Source organism: Rhinolophus sinicus, chromosome 6, assembly GCF_057876585.1.
Source record: "Rhinolophus sinicus isolate RSI-liver-muscle chromosome 6, RSI-T2T, whole genome shotgun sequence".
Classification (NCBI taxonomy): domain Eukaryota; kingdom Metazoa; phylum Chordata; class Mammalia; order Chiroptera; family Rhinolophidae; genus Rhinolophus; species Rhinolophus sinicus.
This window is the reverse complement of record NC_142506.1, coordinates 61,001,717-61,015,275: the sequence shown is the minus strand read 5'-3', so window position 1 is coordinate 61,015,275 and position 13,559 is coordinate 61,001,717. Positions and strand designations below refer to the sequence as shown.

The 13,559-nt window shown below is 39.7% G+C and overlaps 1 protein-coding gene across 12 annotated transcripts in view; it reads right to left on the bottom strand.

The window, feature by feature from the left end:
* ESRRG (estrogen related receptor gamma) overlaps window positions 1–13,559 on the bottom strand; it is a 549,788-nt gene that overhangs the window by 384,969 nt on the left and 151,260 nt on the right. For 5 of the 12 annotated variants that reach the window (XM_088799145.1, XM_088799144.1, XM_088799146.1 and 2 more), the window contains one exon: window positions 2,265–2,362. The exons of the other annotated variants lie outside the window; for them this stretch is intronic. The gene's annotated coding sequence lies outside the window, so the exon portion shown is untranslated. The remainder of the gene's footprint in view (window positions 1–2,264; window positions 2,363–13,559) is intronic. 12 annotated transcript variants of the gene reach the window in all.

The following is a 13,559-nucleotide window of genomic DNA, read 5'->3' as shown; positions in this document are numbered from 1 at the left end:
AAAGATGCAAAAATAAACTTGAACAATTATTTTTTTTAAAGGGAGGGGACAATGCTCCCAGACTTCATAAGACGAGTGTCTTAACGGTTTCATTGATTAGTTGATAAGTTCGCTGGTGAATGACCAGTCCATTAGTCAGAAAGGTCTGAATTAGTTACTAAAGCTCTGCCTCCCGTGAATAAAATGCGGGGAGTGTCCTCTCTCCCACCCTCTGTGACAGATGATATCTGTTTCCTCTGTGAGTTTGAATTTAAGAGCCACTGAAGCTCAGCAACAGTATATTCTGGCTCAAATGAGCTGAAAATTGCATTCAATTTGAATTTCAAAAATGGAGAGGAGGAAGGAGGGAAAAAAAAAGGAAAAAACCTCAGTACCCATCAAGCCTCCATACTTTTCAATGACTTCCTGCTACTTAGCTGCATTTTGCTAAGCTAGGGACCTGAAACCAGGATGTGCCATAGGGTGAAAGAGCATCTCTGGATTCCTGCCCAGTCTGAGTTTAAAAAAAACTTTTAATAGTCAGGATCAAAGCAAACCTCACTTTTACACACATGCATAATGCAGAATGCGACCCACCAAAGAAACAGATTTATCTTCTCCAAACTCAAATTGGCCTGCTTTTTTTTTTTTTTTTCTTATGTACTTTGGAGGTGATAAAGGTGAAAGTGTTTTCCCTGGGAAACTCTAGAAAAGCAAATGCTTTCCTAAATTAAAATTAATTCCTCTTTAGCTCACTTAAGACCCTCTTTCTTTATGGCTTGATTCCCCCCCCCCCCCACATTACAAAGCAGATGTGTTCTTAAAAAGTTGAGTGAGTGGACATTGATTTTTCAAATCAAATCATATTTTAAATGCACCAAGAGAGTTGGTTATTTAAAGGAATCTTGTGATAAATTATTTTATAAAGCCCAGCTATTTTTAGAGTGCAAATGATGGCCCCTTTATGCAATGGCTAAGTAAGCACCAATTGAAAGCGCATCCAGTTTTCTTAAAGCAAGTCACGCCTGCAGTTTTTAAGATGCACAGATCAAAGTATCACCAATAAATAAAACTCAGCTGATGTTACATAAAACAATAGATGATATTCCAGAATCATGTAATTGATTTGGGGCCAGGACCCTATTTTATGATAGTTTGAACTGAAGGAGTGGAGAGAATACCACACTCATTTCAATCCCCGTCACACATGGAAACATGTTCTCCCATTGCCTAAATTATTCTCAGTTTGCAAGTAAAGCAACTTGGGTGTCATGAAAAAGGTAATTCAACTTCAAAAGTGCCATTTTCCACATGGAAACAGGAAATCTGCTGAACACAGTTCAGAAATTCTGACTTACTCCATAGGGCTCCGTACCAAGAAGGATAGAGTGCCATCATAGTCAGCAAGTGTGGACGGACGGACTTCCTGCAAACCTGCTGGGTGCAGGCACGACAGCAGGTCCTGGGGGTAATGGATGAATTACTGATACTGCCTCGCAAGAGCTAACCATTCACGGTGGTCGTTTGTCCCCTTTCCCGAGTTGTGAACCGGTTTGAGAGTCAGATAGGAGCAGAGCCCTTCACCCCACACTCTGATCCTTTTGTGACAGTCAACACCATAGGATTCATGGATCCAACGAGTGAAGGACCAACTGAGTGACTGATGGTAGCCTAGAAAAGTAGGGATGACAAGATTTTTGTCATTCAAAATTAAAGTGAAGGAGACTTAACATCTGGATATACTTGGGAAGAACTCGGTATTCAGTTGGTAACTGACAGTATCCCAAGAACTTTTTGAAGTTCACAGAAGGCAGACTTAAGAAGAGAAAGCTTTCTAGCTTAATTAAGCACAGGGCAAAACACAGAGAAAAATACTACCTGACTTCTTATGCATCGCCAAAAGACCAGAATTAAGAAATGGTCTGACTGTGACAAACATGGCGTAATGGTCAATACAGTGAATCAGTAGAAATAAGGGCAAACCCTTTCCAAAGGAACCCCAGGATCACCGCAACACACACCCAGGAAAGTCCAATTTGTCAAGCTAGCCAATACAATAAAACATGTTAAAGGCATAAAAAATAATGTTTCGCACTTTAAAACACAAAATGAGGGCAACACGGTCCCTGTTCATGTTCGTTGCTAATGAAATACTTTGCAGGACCACAGTGATTGTCAGTGATGTCAAGAGGCCACTTAACCCTCCGATGTGTCTCACGTGGCCTTATGTTATGTCGGCTTTAAATGAACATTAATGTCTCCTAATCTTGTAGGAAACAGCTTACCTTTCAAATTGCAACAACGTTAGCGTAGGATTTTTTTCTTTACATCTTCATAATTTAACACTGTTTTGTTTCATTGATGAACCAGTAAACTGTCAGCTCTATTCATTTACGTGACGTGAGCAGGGATCCAACCCAAAAGGGAAAAAAAAAAAAAAGTGAGGTCAATTTCCTTGGCCACTGCTTTGAATAAAATCTCCCAGGCAATAGAATTAAACACACATTAATAGCTGTAACAGTAAAGTCTGCCTTTAGTCAAATCTTTAGTTTTCCTCTCTCTCTCTCTCTCTCTCTCTCTCTCTCTCTCTCTCTCTGTCTCTGTCTCTGTCTCTCTCTCTCTCTCTCTATATATATATATATAGATATATATATATATATATGCACACACATATGTATGTGTATATATATATGTATATGTATATACACATATATATATACATATATATATATATATATATATATATATATATATATATATATATACATACATACATACATACATACATATATATATATATATACACACATATACATTCCGGGCTATATCAACACTTAAACTAAGGCACACCCCTCATCTCTTATTTTAAGTTTTCTTTCTTCTTAGCTTTCTCCGATTTATTAATCTTTTACTCCTGTCTTATTTATAGTGATGCTCTGGTTGAGGTTTCAAAGCACTTTCCATTATAACACCCATTTATAACTTTCAGGGGGAAAAAAAAAAGTATTCTACCGCAGGGACCAAGGGACTTTCTACGTATTTCACATTGGTCTCAAACTATATGAATTTCTCCACATAGGAGGGCTTTGTTTCTTATGTCTCCGATCCTCAGAAAAGATAAGAGGGAGCCAAGATAGAAGCACAAGTTTCCTGATTGGAAAAGCTTCTGTTTTAGATGACTCCACAGTGGGTTTTAACCAAACATGCTCTTCAAAAGGCTGTTTGAGGTAGAATGTCTATCAGAGGAAGAGGTTAGGCTGAACCTCATGAAACTGCCAATAGTCTACCAATCCTGACCTACAAAAAAGGCAATTCCATATGATTTAACTTAATAGTGCTCCCTTTTCCCTCATATGAGAGGAAACTCTTCAGAGCCAGTAAGTGACCCCTCAGATATCCAGGGGATTCTGTGCTGGACTTGCAGCCAGAAAAAGGAGAAGGCGGGGAAGGCAAGGTTACTACCCGTGGACAACTGAAAGGCCCCTAACGATTTGTGTGGTGCACACTCCGGGGCCGTTTATTCAGTAAAAAAAAAGATGTGGGAATACTCAGCACTCAGGTGACACGAGGCCACTTTCTTTCACTCCCCTTGAGGCATGAACGTGGTGACTGTAGACTTCAGGGAAGTGAACACCTCAAAGAGATGCCTGTATTGTGATCAGAGGACTCACAGAGCTCTAAACTGTATCCACTAAAGACACCCTTCAAACCCACAGCTTTCCCCCTTTTCTTTAAAGAATAAAGTTGAAAGTAAGAGGCTTGACAATTAAACAAGATGGCGGTTTCAATTCCAACTTCACCTTAATACCCCAAGACTACAAAACAGCAACTGGAATCAAACAAACTTTGATCATTTGCTTTCATGCTAACGAGAAAGTATCTGAGTACTAGAAAACAAAGATTTAAATAAATTCTTTAATTTCAAAATAAATCCTTGCATGCAGTGAGAGCTGAAAATCGAGTAAGCCTAGAAGACCAGGAAGACTTCCAGGGTAGATTGGAATTTCACAGAGTCTAGAACCAAGAAAGAAAGGCACTTTATAAATTTCCGGATATTAACCCCTTGTAGGATGGAAACAACCGAAATGCCCATCAATAGATGACTGAATAAAGAAATTATGGTGCATTTATACAATGGAATATTACTCTGCCATACAAAAAGAATGGAATTTTACCATCTGTGACAACATGGATGGATCTAGAGGATATTATGCTAAGTGAAATAAATCAGACTAAGAAAGATAAATACCCTATTATTCTCACTTATATGTGGAATCTGAAGAACAGAATAAACTAACAAAGCAGAAACAGACTCAGAGATACAGAGAACAAACTCATGGTTGCTAGATGGGATGGGTGAGAAAGGTGAAGGGATTAAGAAGTACAAATTGGTAGTCACAAAATAGTCACAGGGATTTAAAAGTATGGGGAATATAATCAATAATGTTATAAAAACTAATATGTACGGTGTCAGATAGGTATTAGACTTATTGGAGGGATCACTTCATAAATTATACAAATGCCTAACCACTGCTCTGTACACCTGAAACTAATATAAAATAATATTGAATGCCAACTATAATTATGTGTTGTAAAGGGAATATAGTCAATGGTATTGTAATAGCTATGTACGGTGTCAGATGGGTAGTAGACTAGTTGGGGTTATCACTTTGTGAGGGATGTAAATGTCCAATTATTATGCTGTTTTGTACACCTGAAACTAATAATAAGAAATAAAATAAATAAATAAATAAAAGGTGCTTTGCAAAAAAAAAAATAGAAGAATGTTTCCAGTGTATTCATGAGTGAGAAAGAACCCAAGATCACTTGAAAGTGAGAATCTAGCCCTATTTATTTTCTAGGACTGTGAAAGCAGGAGGTCTGTTAAAAAGCTGTAATTTGTATAACTATAAAGAAGCATTAGGAGATAACCTGCCAGCTGACACTACAGGGTGAGAAGCCTGAGGGGAACTAATTCGCTACTTCCTTTCTCAAGAAAGCTTAGGACTCAAGAAGTACAAAAGAAGGACGTGAAGGAACAAAAACCCTTCAGGTGTTAATTTTGTCAGATAAATTAGGGCCCATGTGATTAGTGTGATATCGCCAATGGTCATGATTGATATGGCTATGATTTCCGGTTAACATTTAAAACACATCCCTTGTAAAAGCCCATCTCTGAAATCAATGAACGTTCAAAATAATGTGCATATTGGAACAACTGTTTTTGGAATGAGCTCTCCTTTGTATCTCACACATAAAATTGATCCCTGAGCAGAGGCATCCAACTCAGAATCATCTTGGGTGTGATCTCCCATGCTTGCAGGGGCAGCCCAGGTCTGCCGGCAGTGGGTCCTGCCCTCTGAGTCTGGGGGAGGAAGAATTACACACCAAGTCATTAAACTCCCCTTCAGTCATGCCTCAGACCTTCAGGAGTTGCTGCAAGAGAGAAAAGATGGATGCCCAATGCTTCTATAATTCCTCACGGAAGAATCTGGAGGGTTCTGAGCCCAAAAGTATGTTTGTGTGGGTCTAAATAGGTGTCATTGTTGGAAGATTCCCCCCCCCCCCCCAGTATTTCAATAAAGGCAATCAGAAAAGATTAACTTGGGCAGGCATGGGATATATAAACGAGCTACTGGTTACCAGGAAGATTTGGGGCAATGATCACTTCAGCACCCTCAAGCACCCCCCCAAACTTTTTCTAATAACAGAGAAAAATGGAACAATATAATCAATATAATGCTTAAAAGTGTTCCTTGACAAGAAGAGTGGGTCAGAAACTGTGATACACTTTTGAGAATGGACAACGATACATTAGTAGCCCCATATTTGCAAGGTCTATTTCCAAGACCCTCACTGGATGCTTGAAACTGTGGATAGTATTAGACCCTAGATATCCTATGTATTTTCCTCTGCATGATAAAGTTTCCTATCTATGATAAAGTTTAATTATAAATTAGGCACAGTAAGAGATTAACAATAACTGTTAATAAAATAGAACAACTGTAATAAAAGTTATGTGAATGTGGTCTCTCTCTCTCTCTCTCGCTCTCAAAATATCTTATTGCGCTGTATTCACCCTTCCTCTTCTTGTGATGGTATGAGATGACAACTTGCCAAGAGGGAATGAGGTGGAGACGCTAGACAAAGGGATGCTTCATATCCCGGGCAGGTTGGAACAAGACAACTTGAGATTTCATCATGCCATTCAGCATGGCGCACAATTTAAAACTTATGAATTAAAAAAAAAAAAAACTTATGAATTGTTTAGCTCTGGAATTTTCCATTTCATATTTTCAGACCATGGTTGATTGTGGGTAACTGAAACTTCAGAAAGCGAAACCATGGATAAGGGGAGACTACTCTACATCAATTGAGATACAGCTTTCTCAGTGATGGATACAACGCATGGCTTTCTCCCAGTGAAACTGAGCTCAGACAGAGAATTCCAGATTTACACCTCTCAATATTTGCCACTCTACAGTTAGTCTTCCCCGATTCAGTAATATTGGCTACCTTCTGATGCAGTTTCTGAAGGAGAAAGCTTTTCTGTAAGTGAGGAGAGAATATTTTTTAAACAGGTGATTTCTTCCTGAAGTCAGTGAAATCTAGTCTAACACAGTGCCAACCATCTTCCTTCCACTTCATCCCCGGAAAGGTGGAAAGCCAAGATGGGGAAGGAAAGGGAATGTGCAGCAGTAGAGAAGAAATAAGTGAAAAACTAAGAGAAAGGAAAAAGAATGGAAAGCAAGAGGAAGAATAACAATGGGGAAGCCACAGTCGACTCCCACAAACTCAGAACAGCACTAACACACACAGAATCAAATGGCAGGCAGCTCCCCCTGGGATTAGCATCCCCTTCCTGGAGGACGTGAGAAAGCTCTCACCAGAGTTCATGGAGATGACCCACTACAAAGCCCCCATGCTACCAGAGAGGAATCAGAGGCCCTGGAAATCAAAGTGACTTACAAAGTCATGACTAGAAGAAAGAGTCACTGTGGACCAGTCTAATGCTCCACCATCTGTAGCTGCCTGAAAACAGGAATGGTTTTTCCAAGTCTTAGACAATTGCTAAGGACCCCAACAGTGAGCTAAGACTGAGAAGCCCTTCTCTCTCGGGGGGGGGGGGGGAAGGGGGGGACACAACAGAGATCAACTCACAGTATTTGAACCTGCAGGAGCAGCTGGAGTTGGGCAAGACCGCAGGTGACCCAGCTTCCCGGGTAATGTGATCCTTGGAGCTAGCATATTCCAAGTTTAGAGGGACAAGCCCTAAGCCCAGCATTTTATAGTCCCAATAAATTGTCTCGGGTGGTGATTATGACATAACATTTCTGATGGCTAATTAAGGGTTCTTCATTACATCAGTCAGCTTAGAACGAATAGCTCTCCCTGTCTTTAATAAAATATATCGAATGCTATGAAATAAAGGAGGATAGCAAGCGGTAGGTAAAACCTAAGAGCAAATGATATTGTCACCATCCAGAAGGAGGGACAGGCAGGTTTTGATAAGCAAAGATGAGTGGGGAGCTGAAGAGGGGAGTGGAGGCAGGAAGAAGCATTTGCTCAATCAGTACCTATTTTCAGAATTTCCTTCAAGCCAGCCTGGACCAAGAGTCATCAATTATTTAAAAGATGTAACATGATGCTTCCTTTGTTGAGGCAAATCTTCTAGCAGACCCCGAGAGAAAATAAAAAATGAATTAGGCAGAATGTATTAGTCTGCTTGAAAGATTTAACTATGGGGACTGACTCAGTTTTAGAAATAGTTCAATTTCGTCTCCTAAGATCCACAAACCTTCCCCACCCTCCCTCTTTACCTATTTACTTTTGATTTTCTACAGTAGATCACACAAAAAAAGAGGAGTGAATCATTTCCGAAACTTCTTTCTTTTCAGATTCAATGTGATGTACTGTCTTCATTTAAATTACAAATACGCTAATCTGAAACACTGTTTACCAAGGAGCATTTTAAATAAAAGATACAAGAAATTGCATCACTCATTTTAAAAATGACTTTAGACTCCGGACCTCATAAAAAACAGCTGACAGCCGACAGTATTCTCTGTCTTGGCTGCTATATTTCAGTCCAGTGAATGAAATTCAATTAGTGAGCTTTGTACTTGGGACATTAAAATTCTGATGGTTAGTCTGATCAAAACTGGTGTGCCAAGCCCTAGTTCTGCTTTTTGGCAGACCACAGTTATGAAAACATTCAATAGGGTAGGTTGGCATTAGGAAAGTTAGGTTCAGAATAGCTTACTTTTCCCCGTCATTAAAAAACAGGGAAGGAGGAGAGCTGCTCCCTGGAACAGCTTATTATTTACTAAGTGAATCGATGAACTTTTTGAGAAACCTCGATACCTGCGTCTGTCATTACCAGTCTTAGTGCATTCCAAAAATAGCAATTGGCCTAAAATGAACCAGCAACCAACTAGAACCAATAAATCGCAGATTTAATTCACTCTTAGGGTTTTGATCTGCCTTGGCTTGTGTACCAAAAGAAAAGTACAGAGACCGGAATTTAAGTGATGTCTTTGTAACCCTGCCAATTAAACAAAGCAATAAGCATCAAATATAAAACCCCAGGTTTTCATAGTGTAGACTCAGACCACACCATCATTTCAGATGGCGCTATGTTTTCAACACTTGGAAACACACCCACACGTAGCAAAACCACTGGGATGAAGCCTGGGGCATCACATGTCTCCATTTTCCATCCTGGACCCCTGGACTTTAATGCAAGAGCATCACATGTGCATTGATCAAGCAGAATGGAAAGAGTCAAGCAAAGAGATCATTACATGCCTTGATTCTTTGGACAGCGAAAAGAGACAAGTGATAGCGGAAATTTCAGAAGTATATACAGCCACTGGTCTATTAATAACAATTGTAGTTAATTAGCCAATGGAGATTGGAGAATCCATTTAAGTGCCAAAGTTGTTTCAGCTCATATCACTTCTTTGCTTCTCTCACAGGGAAAGACACCACCATCCAGCTTGTCTTACAGATAGAAACAAAAGAACCATCCTTGGCATCTCTTTTCTCTCATCATCATCATCCATTCCATTTGCGAATCTTTCCCTGCTTTGAGAAAACAATTACGGGAACAATCGTGAAATTCCAGAAGTGGCATTTGACTTCTTGGTACACTCCTTGGAAAGTTCTAGAGGCTTGACCTTTCACCCAGGATTCATACAGATGGGCAGCCTTGACTCATTGTGTTCTTGGTGCTATTTTTCTCTGACTTAAAAATTGTATACTACCATCTGTTCTTGATATGAACACATCGCGTTGATAGTTTTTTAGATAATACATCCATTCTGAAGGGAATCTTTTCTTGTGTCAAATATGAAAGGGAATGTGCTTGCTCACCTTCTTCCCACAACATGGCTGCCTCAGTTGTGTTTTCTCAGAACTCATCAGGATAATGCCATGCTAGAGTGGTCTGTTCCACTAGAGCAGGAGCTGAGTCTGTGCATCTCTTCCCAAGTGCATGCTGAGTGACTTCACATTGGGTAGCTTGAAACCAGCCATAGTGGGAGTATTTATACCAAGGAAATCAGCAAGCATTACACATCAGTTTTGGTTTTCTTACACCCCCCCCCCCCATAGTTTACTAGCACATGACTGAAAAAGGCTTTATTATTTCCTTCTTACCATATACAAAGTAGTAAAGTGTCCTTCATCAGCACCCATCTTTTTCTTCTTTCCTCCTTATGGTGGAGACTAGCCATCAGTCTACTAAATCCATCTCCTCTTGTTCAGTGGCACACAGCTAGACCATATCCCCCAGGCCCATGGTTGAGTTTTCCTCCATGGAAAGAGAGCAACAGTGACAGAGCCTCTCCATATTTGGTCCATAGAACCCTCCCCCACAGAGCAGTCCATGCCAGCTCCCTTTCCATAGGCTTTTGCAGATGGAATGGGCAACCTCAGCCACCACCCACTGAAGTCAGAGAACAACAAAACAGGAGGAGCTCAACTCTCTAATCACCATGTGAAAGAGACCCACCCCAACCAAGAATACTCACTGCGGATTTTACGTGAGAGAAGAAATCATTTTTATTATGTCTGGACCATTTAAAATGGGAGGGTGTGATATACCAGTCACCATTACAGTAACTAAACACTCTTTCTCCTCTTCTTTCAACTATTGTCTTTCCTCTCTCCAGCTGATAGGATAAATCTCGGGGTGAGTACTAGCCAAGACTGAGAAGCCAGAAATCAGGGGCCTAATATGATATTGATTTCTCACTTAGAGTTTTTATTTCACTTGAGAGTTTTGGGTTCTATGTGTTGTTCATTTCAACAGCCATCAGCTAGAAAGCTGGCTAGCTCCACATGCTTGCAGCTTATTGTCTTTCCTTTTAGTGATGTCACCTAAATGAAATGTTCCAATTTAGAATCATTTCCACATTAGAAATAGCTGAAGAATCCAATCTCTATGCCCTATGACTTGTCAAGGAAATTAACTATAAAGACAGTATCGATATTATACAATTAAAATGAGAGCTCTTACCATATTTAATTTCCCCCGACATGACTTTCTTCAGCCATTATGGACAAAAAGTATGAATTCATTATTTGCAAATAGCTCAGAGTGCTTAATATATTCTGGAAGGAACTAAGACGCCCCCTTTGGCGCACATGCACACACATACATTCAAGCACACATGTTTCTCCCTCTATCAAGGGCAAAAATAATAATAACGAAGGTAAAGGTAAGGAACCATTCTTAATTGTTAACCATGTAGACTCAGTATAGTGGAACTATAAATGTAGGTTTAGTTCATATGTTTGTGTCTTACGCCTTTCTCTTTCTGAAACATTCATGATGAAGCAAGAAAGGCATAAAAGGACAGAAGAAAGGAAATTTAAAAAGCGTTGTAATCTCTCCATATTGTTTACTACATACAGCATCACATGGTTTCCTCCCTGTACACTTGTATAAGGAGTCTATTTGGGGGTGTTTGGGATTGTTGTGTTTTTAAAATTTTAATCATGATAGCTCTGAAGCTTAATCACTTGATGTGTTACAAGACCAGATGGCTCAAGTGGGTGTTTGTTTACAAGCTCTTTGCATAAGGATTTTTAGCTACTTTTTAGACCAAAGCTGACTAGTTCAATGAACAAAGGAGGCAATGAGCAATTAATGAAAAATGACTGGAATTCATAGGTCCCTGAGCTGCCATCCGTTTGTGCACTTTTATAAGGATGCATTTAGGGTCCATGGAACAGCAACACACGTTTAAGGTGCTTGGAGTTCTTTATGAAAGTCTGACAGACTTTGGTGGAGGTTGGTGTCTGTATGGGCTCTGCAGTCTTCTGTAGTGGAGCAACTGGAAGAGAACAGAGGTCTCTGCCTTCTCAACCCCTTCACCATTCTGAAGCTCTGGAATTTAACGTTTCCTGCTGATTTCTGAACTGAGCTGTTTTGACCAGCCACCTCCATCTCCAGCTCCTTCCTTCTGGATGTGGATGAAAACAGAGAAAGAAAATGTTCCTGGGGACTCCCCTATTCTTTGTTTGCTGTACATGAACCACACAGCCACTATCCACAAACATGCAAAGAATGTAAGTTTACCGCAAAACAAATCAAATAATGATAAAGGTTCCTTCAGGGAGAATGAAAGCTTTCATCAAAGCACAAACTTTCAGAGCTTTGAGAAAATCACCTTCTTGTATGTCGCTCACTGTCTATTCTGATGCTTCCTTTATTTCAACTGAAAGAAGACAGTCCATACTTGCTTATCTTCATTTTTAGTAAGATTAATAACATTCAGCATAGTTAGGACACCCAGTATTAATCCCTTTACATCACAGGCTTTCTGTCCTTTGTGGGTACTCAGAATGGTACCTTTTTTGTCACCACCCAATCAGTTCTAAGAAATAGATATTTGAGGTGAAAAGGGCAGGAGAAATATATGAATACCTCAGCATTTCAATGAGCTTGCCTCTATCATATTCTATAACAAAACTAGCCAGAAATTACAAACAAAAATGTATTTGATCATTATCATTTGATGCACTTGACTCTTCCACTTTATTAGTGTGGGGCAAAAATAACTTTTTCCATGACTCTTTTGGATGACCTCAGCAAAATGTGGTCTCATTTGACTGTGTTTTTAGGAAAAGGGATGTGCTCCATTTATCATTGACTCTCCAGAGAACCACATGGTCTCTAGCAGGGAGCTGGCGCTCCATAAAAGTTTGTTGAGTGACAGAAGGAATGAATTACTAGATAAGACGATTCTCTTCTTAGTCTAAAGAACTCAAAGCTTAATTTAACATATAGCATTGGTTTTTACAAAAACACCAAGAAAAGTAGCATATTCATGATTTATATGATCGTTTTGCCTCCGGGAGGCAACTTTTAAGATAGACTGTTTTCATTTTTTATAGCTTCTAATAAAGGAGTGTGTGGTGAAATTCAGCCAGACTTGCTATGCTGCCTTGATTTTCATCAAAAGAAATTAAACTTACAACATACACCTGTCTATGGCAGCAGTGACCTACAGATAGTATAGTTCTACGAACTGAATATCTGTGTCCACCCAAAATTCATAGGTTGAATCCTAACACCCAGTATGATGACATTTGGAAGTGGGCCTTTAGGAGGTGCTTAGATCATGAGGGTGGACCCTTCGTGGTGGGAGTAGCGCCCTTACAAAAGGGGCCCTCAAGAGATTCCCTACCCCTTCTGCCATGAGACATTACATCAAAAAGACAGCCATCCAGGGAATGGACCTCACCAGACACCAAATCTGCAGGTGCCATGCTCTTGGACTCCTCAGCTTCCAAAATGGTGAGAAATAAACTTCTGTTATTTATACGGCACCCAGCTGATGGGATTTTGTTGCAGCAGCCCAAATGAACTAAGGCAGCAGTCAACCCTCAATTAAAATGTGTTACATGAATGACTAAATACCAACCAGCTTCATATCAAGGGGAAGACCCAGAGTGGGTGTCGAAAGTTAAACCAAAACTTTCAGGTCCTGGTTTGCCAACTATCCTTCCATTACTGTGGACAACGACTATTCATTCTTATTTGTGACACATGAGCGGTCATGGGAAATAAGAATGTTTCAAACCAAGACGTAATTTCCTTTAAACATATCCCTCTAATAAACACTAGGAAAATCGGGTGAGGTCTCTGCACAAACAGGTCTCCTTGACAGACCAAACGAGAGTAGAAACACCAGCAGTAGCCATGAAATGTCACTCAGAGTCACTATTTTTGTTTTATATACTGTCAGCAGCAGCATCAGACACAGTTACCCAGGCACTTAGATGAAGCAGCAAGTGTCAATACTGATGATGCTATTTATAGCTCAATAAACTACCCTTTGAACAATATTAGTAATGTTATGCTTAGGTAGCATTACAAGTATTAATGCCTTTAATACAGCTATATTGCTATAAGCTTAGTTTACAGCATGGAACATAAACACAAACCCAGTGATACGAATAAATCACCTTGATTGCTTAAAAATATACTGCCCAAATGGGCTTTGTGCATTCCACAGTGGAGCAGAAGGCAGCGATATATATTTAAATTTTCCATTTTTAAGCTGTCA